We start from the raw sequence: 5,774 nt of genomic DNA, 5'->3' as shown, positions 1-5,774 counted from the left end.
ACAAATTCAAAATTAATCAAATTCACATCTTAAAATTAATTTTCATAAAAATGTTCTAATTTTAGATTTGCTTTTCCAACAAATTCAGATATCACTTAAGAGACTTTTAATGACAATTAATAAATTGGATTTACTTTCTCTTTTACATGTGATTACATTAATTTTTACATATGTTTATCATGTGTCAGATAAGAGTTTCTTCCATTTTCTGTTGCTTCTCTTTCTTCATAGCACTTGGTCATATTGTGTTGTTAGGATTTCCAAATTTATAGATCTCAAAGCTTTCATATATCATTTATGTTGCATTATGGTGATGTTGTTAACAACATGCACTTCCTATGTTAATCACCTTAACATTTTTGTGGATCCTAAACCTAAAGATCCTAACCCTTGTACCTCTCCTAGGGTATCTTGTGTGAAAGAAATGAGATCTAATGCTTTACCCAATGATCTTTCTACAAGAGAGCAAGAATTGGCAAGTAATATGGATCCATCTTCTTCTTCTACACATAACCTTGAGCTAGGGGGGCAATGTGAAAACATCAACATTCTTACATCTTTAGATCCTCCTTATTCTCCTAGGACCTATCTTCAACATCAAAGTCTATGTAGAGAGGATGATGTCATGCATTTTATTCATGACCTTTCTCCTTGCATAGAAATCACTAACAATGAGCTTTTGAATGATGAAGATATTCCTCCCCAAACTTCCAAAAAGGATAAGCTTGATAAAGGCACATAGATTCTCATTCCACATGATACTCCTCCTTCATCTACAAATCCTTTTCTACCTCCTTACACATTAGATATCAAATAAATTCATGATATTGTTCCTCCATCTAGTCAATTGCAAAATTCTTATAGTCGAGGATTTCATATAATCACAAAACAAGGTTTTAAAGGACAAGGAATTGGGAAATTTGAGCAATGGAATTCGTGTCCCTATAAATACTCCTACACAAACTACTACAAGAGGCCTAGGAAGTGGTACCCCTCTTTCTATGGACTAATTCCTTAGACTTCAAAACTTTCAAGATTACCTTCAAAAATAATAAATTAAGAGAGCCCGCAAGAATGCTTCTTCTTCCAAGCATCCTTTTTGTTTATTTCATCAAACCCATGACCATAATGCTAATGATTGTCCCAATTTTCAAAAATCTATTCAAGATGGTATAGATAGTGGCAAAATTAGAATTATGGATAATGAAACTCCTTCTAACAAACCCTCTTCTTCATGGGAAGAAGATATTTACCATCCTGACAGATTAGCTGCAAGAATCTATTGGAGATTGAAATATGAAAAGAACATTTCCTTTCCTCCTCAACATAGAAACAAAAATCTTAAGCAAGTGAAAGGTATTGAATACTGCATTTTTCATGATTTATATTCACATTCTATTGGAAAATGTTATGCATTTAAGAAATTTGTTCAACTACAATATGATCTTGCACACATTTGTCTCATGGAAGATCTAGCTGTCTTTCTTCGTTAAAACATCGTGCCTTAGCACTTCCTTTCCCTTCATGTTGCTCTTCACCCTATAGCATAATTAGCCCATTTACCGGGGGCTCTTTATCATTACTGGTGGTATTGTTTTACTTTAACATACTTTGGGGCAGCAACATGAAGTCTATTTCTCTTCTTCTTTCTATACATTTATCTCTATCTTGGTGCATTATTCATTATTAGATATATTTTCTTGCATAGGGTTGTTATTATGTGAGCATATATTGGTTCTTTGGTTTTCCTCTTTTCTTGGAGAGGGGCGTCTTTAATGAGTACTGCACTTCTTCTCTTTCCTTCATTCTCTTGGAAATATTACCTCTTCTATGGTTTCAATTATTCACAAGTATGATATGTCCCTTAGTAGGGAATGCTCTCTTGAGAAGTAGGTATCCCTTCCTTGAAAGGATTTGTTACACTAGGATGACATATCTCTTGACACTAATCACCATCAGAAAATGTGTAATATTTCTCCTTGTTCTCCTCACTTGGGGGGTACGGATTTTCGCTTCTTTCCATTGTATCATTATTTTCCTTTAGGGGCTGGATTTTTAATATGTGATTATCATTTCTTACAATGGTATGATTTTATGAGTAATCCCCCTTGGGGAATGTATGATGCTTTTTCCCTCTTCTTTTTGAAGATTACCACTTCTTGAGGTGTGTATTTTACATTTACTAATGTCTTTTCTTGCATGTGTTCATGTAAGTTCATTGCACATTTTCTTATGTTTAATCTCCCTCTAGTAGATTGTGTAAGCTCTTCTCATTGTCCCATTAGCTTGGGGGGAAACGATCCTTCTCTCTCTCTCTCTCTCTTTCTCTAGGGATCCACTTTTTCCTATTAAGTGGATGGTGTGAGTTATATTATTTGATGTCATTCCTTGTGTAGACTTGTTGGTTATTGGCTTAAGGATTCTCTCTTATACAAGAAGTGTTACTCCTTGACTACAAGCTCTTTTACACTTGGTTATGTACATCTATGATAAATCCAACCATCCCTTTGAGGGCTAAAAGTGAGTCATCCCTCACCAAGAATCCCTTTCACCTAGAAATAGGAGGAAGGATTGCATTCTTGTTATTTCCTTTTCTTGTTCTAGTAGACTTTATATTTGTCTAAAGACAACACCTCTTGCAGGTATATGTCTTTTGAACAAAGATCTCTTCTCCTCCAAGGATCACCTTTACACTTACAACACGATATATCTTTTCAACTATCTTATCCTTGCTTGAAGAGTATTCCCTCTCTTGCTTGGACTTATGACATTGTTGGATAGCAGATATCTTCTTTGTGATGAAGGTAGGTATCCTTGTTCCACTTTCCTTAAGATATCAACATTAGCCCATGTTAACATATTAAGGGGGGACACCCACACTGATCCTTTTAACTATGCTTATCTCATGCATTGAACAATGGGACATTCTTGGAACCAGAGGGAAACCTCTTAGAGCAAGATGCCATCACTTTTTGTACAGTGGGTCATTCTCAAAACCAGAGCATGGTCTCTTAGAGCGAGATGTCTTCAATTATTCTTGTCTTGTACAGTGAGACATTCTTGGAACTAGAGGGAAACCTCTTAGAGAAAGATGTCGTTGTGTGTGTGAAAAAGTGAAAAGAGGTCTGATAGCTGCAGACACAACATTTCAATTAAGTCATTACATGTATGGTTAGTAAATCAGTAACAAATAAATAATAAACCATAACAAAGCGACTAATTGCCTTCTAAAAGATGCGAGTATAAGATTGCTCTCAAATTTTTATAAGCAATACCAGTGACTAGACTACACCAAGATGAAGGATTTAATCTATATGATATTAAACTATATGGATGTAAGATGGATGAATAATTCAAGCAATAATGGAATAAACTAAATATGGATGCAAATAATTAAAAAAGCACAATGTATTCAATGACTCCAGAGCAAAATCAACATAATAATAATCTCCAAGCGTGTTCTCAAAAATATCTGGGGTGATTTGGATGAGAGCTGAAGGCTGAATTTATAGAGAATTCTCAAGAGAGATGAAGAAAAAAGCTCAATTTAGGATTAATTGAAATAATTGAGAAATCAGGTTCAGTTAACCTTGAGATAGGTTCCAATTATAGTTTAATTGAAATGCATTTAGATAGGAATTTCAAGTTGCATTAGAAATAAGAAATAATTAATTCCATGCATTTGTGATAAAAATAGACAATTGTTTTATTTATTCAAGAAAAGAGTCTTTTCATGCAACTGAACTTCTTTTTCTCAAAAGCTTTGAGTTCTAATTTTAGAGAATAATCAATAATTCAATTAATTGCTTTTCTGATTTCAAGTTCTAAATTTAGAAAAAGAAATGATATCTCAAGTTTGATTTCTCTCTCAATTCTTTTATTCTATTTTCAATTTAACTCTTGCTTTGTGATTAATTCCTCTTTTGTAATAAATTAATTCTTTTTTTGTATGATTAAATGGCAAATTTATTAATTAATTAAATATGCTAGGATATTTAATAAATTAAATAGGATAATTGATCAAAAATGATATTCTTGGAATGATTCAATTAATTAAATAAATATTTAATTAATATTGAGTAATTGATTTGCCATGTGACATTTGATGATTAAAGAATTAATTAATGTGCTCAAAGTTGATTTAATTGCCTTTGGTTAGGACCTTGGTGATGTTGTCGAGATAAGGGGCCCATGGTTTAGATGACCAATTTTAGGGTATTACATTTGCCCCTCTTTGAATTAATGTGCGAGAAGCGCGTTGGTTCAAAGAATAGTTGATGCCTAGGAGATACTAGTTCTGAACTTGATTGATCACAAACTAGATAAAGAGCAAGGTGTTTAGCTTGATTTGAAGCGATGAAGCTAAACATAGTCTGATTAAAGCGAAACCGATCCCGAACTTGATTGAACTAGGAATGATAGAGAGCAAATATACCAAACTTGAACTTGATTGATCAAGAAGCGAATCTTATTGGTCTAGAACTTGATCGAACTAGACGCAGCAAGAGAAGATAAAATCGATCTTGAACTTGATGGATCAAGACAGGATGAGCGAAGATAAACTATCCAGCTTGATTTGATGCGATGAAACTGAACACCTTCTTAGATTGAGGGTGTGATCAAAGATACTCTTTAAACTTTTGATTGAGTTTAAACAAATAATCAGTTTGATGAAAAGCGATGAAACTGATTAATGTTAAGAGACTCATTCAGAAGAAGACATATATCAACTTGATTTGAACCGATGAAACTGATATGCCCCTAGCAATTGATTCGATTTAGATGATTGAGAGATCTCAACTTGATATGAAGCGATGAAGTTGAGATGCCCCTCAGCAATAAGAATTGAATTTTCTTTAGCTGAAAATTTTTTTGCTTGACTTTGATTTTTTTTAGTTGAAAAATATTTTTGCTCGACTTTTGGTAAAGATTTGAAAAGTTTTCTCGACTTTGAAGATGTGAGGTCATGAGGTCATGAGTATGCCCCCTTGGGAGCGAAATTGAAAGATAGTGAGGGTACCTGTTTATAGGCAATTTTTGGTGATGATAATTATTTGAGCATAAATTGATTCTGAGGAATTTTTGAAAATTCGACGTTGATTGATAACAAATTGAGATTCAACATTGATTCATCAGAATTTGGGCTAGCAATTTGAAGAAAGAATGAGATTTTGTTGAAAAGCGCCAAGTGGTCCAAATTGTGAAATTGACTAGGAAAATGATCTCGTATTTCGATTTCGATCCCGAAAATGAAATCAGTGTTGGCATATGTGCAGAGTTTGATGACATGATGGGATTGTATGTGGTCATTGATGTCAATATGCTGAAGTATGAAGTGGTATATTGAAATAAGAGAACTGGCAAGTGAATCGGCAAAGTGAACCGGTATGATGGTATGAATCGGTATATGCAAAAAGTGAACCAGTATGTTGGTGTGAACTGGTATATGCAAAGTTTGTATTGGGGTTTCATTTGATATGATTACCAATTGGTAGTCTCAGCTTCAGGGTTTTTGGTTGATGCATTCCAAGTCTGTGTGATTCGACCGATGACATCCTATGATGAGTTAGCATTGAAATGAAGATTAGATTGCATTGCCATGCCAACCTTGTGCGTGTGATGAATCTCCTTGAGGATCTTGCATGAAGAAGATTGATTCTATCTACCTCAGGAATGTGCAAAATCTTAGTAAACAGTGGAGAGCACATGATGGGTTATCAACTTCTAAAAGCGGTGAAGAACTAATGATGGAGAACGTCTTGAGATTTGTTCAA

This window comes from Cryptomeria japonica, chromosome 5, assembly GCF_030272615.1.
Source record: "Cryptomeria japonica chromosome 5, Sugi_1.0, whole genome shotgun sequence".
NCBI classification, from domain to species: domain Eukaryota; kingdom Viridiplantae; phylum Streptophyta; class Pinopsida; order Cupressales; family Cupressaceae; genus Cryptomeria; species Cryptomeria japonica.
The sequence above is the reverse complement of the archived record's forward strand: the minus strand, read 5'-3'. Positions refer to the sequence as shown.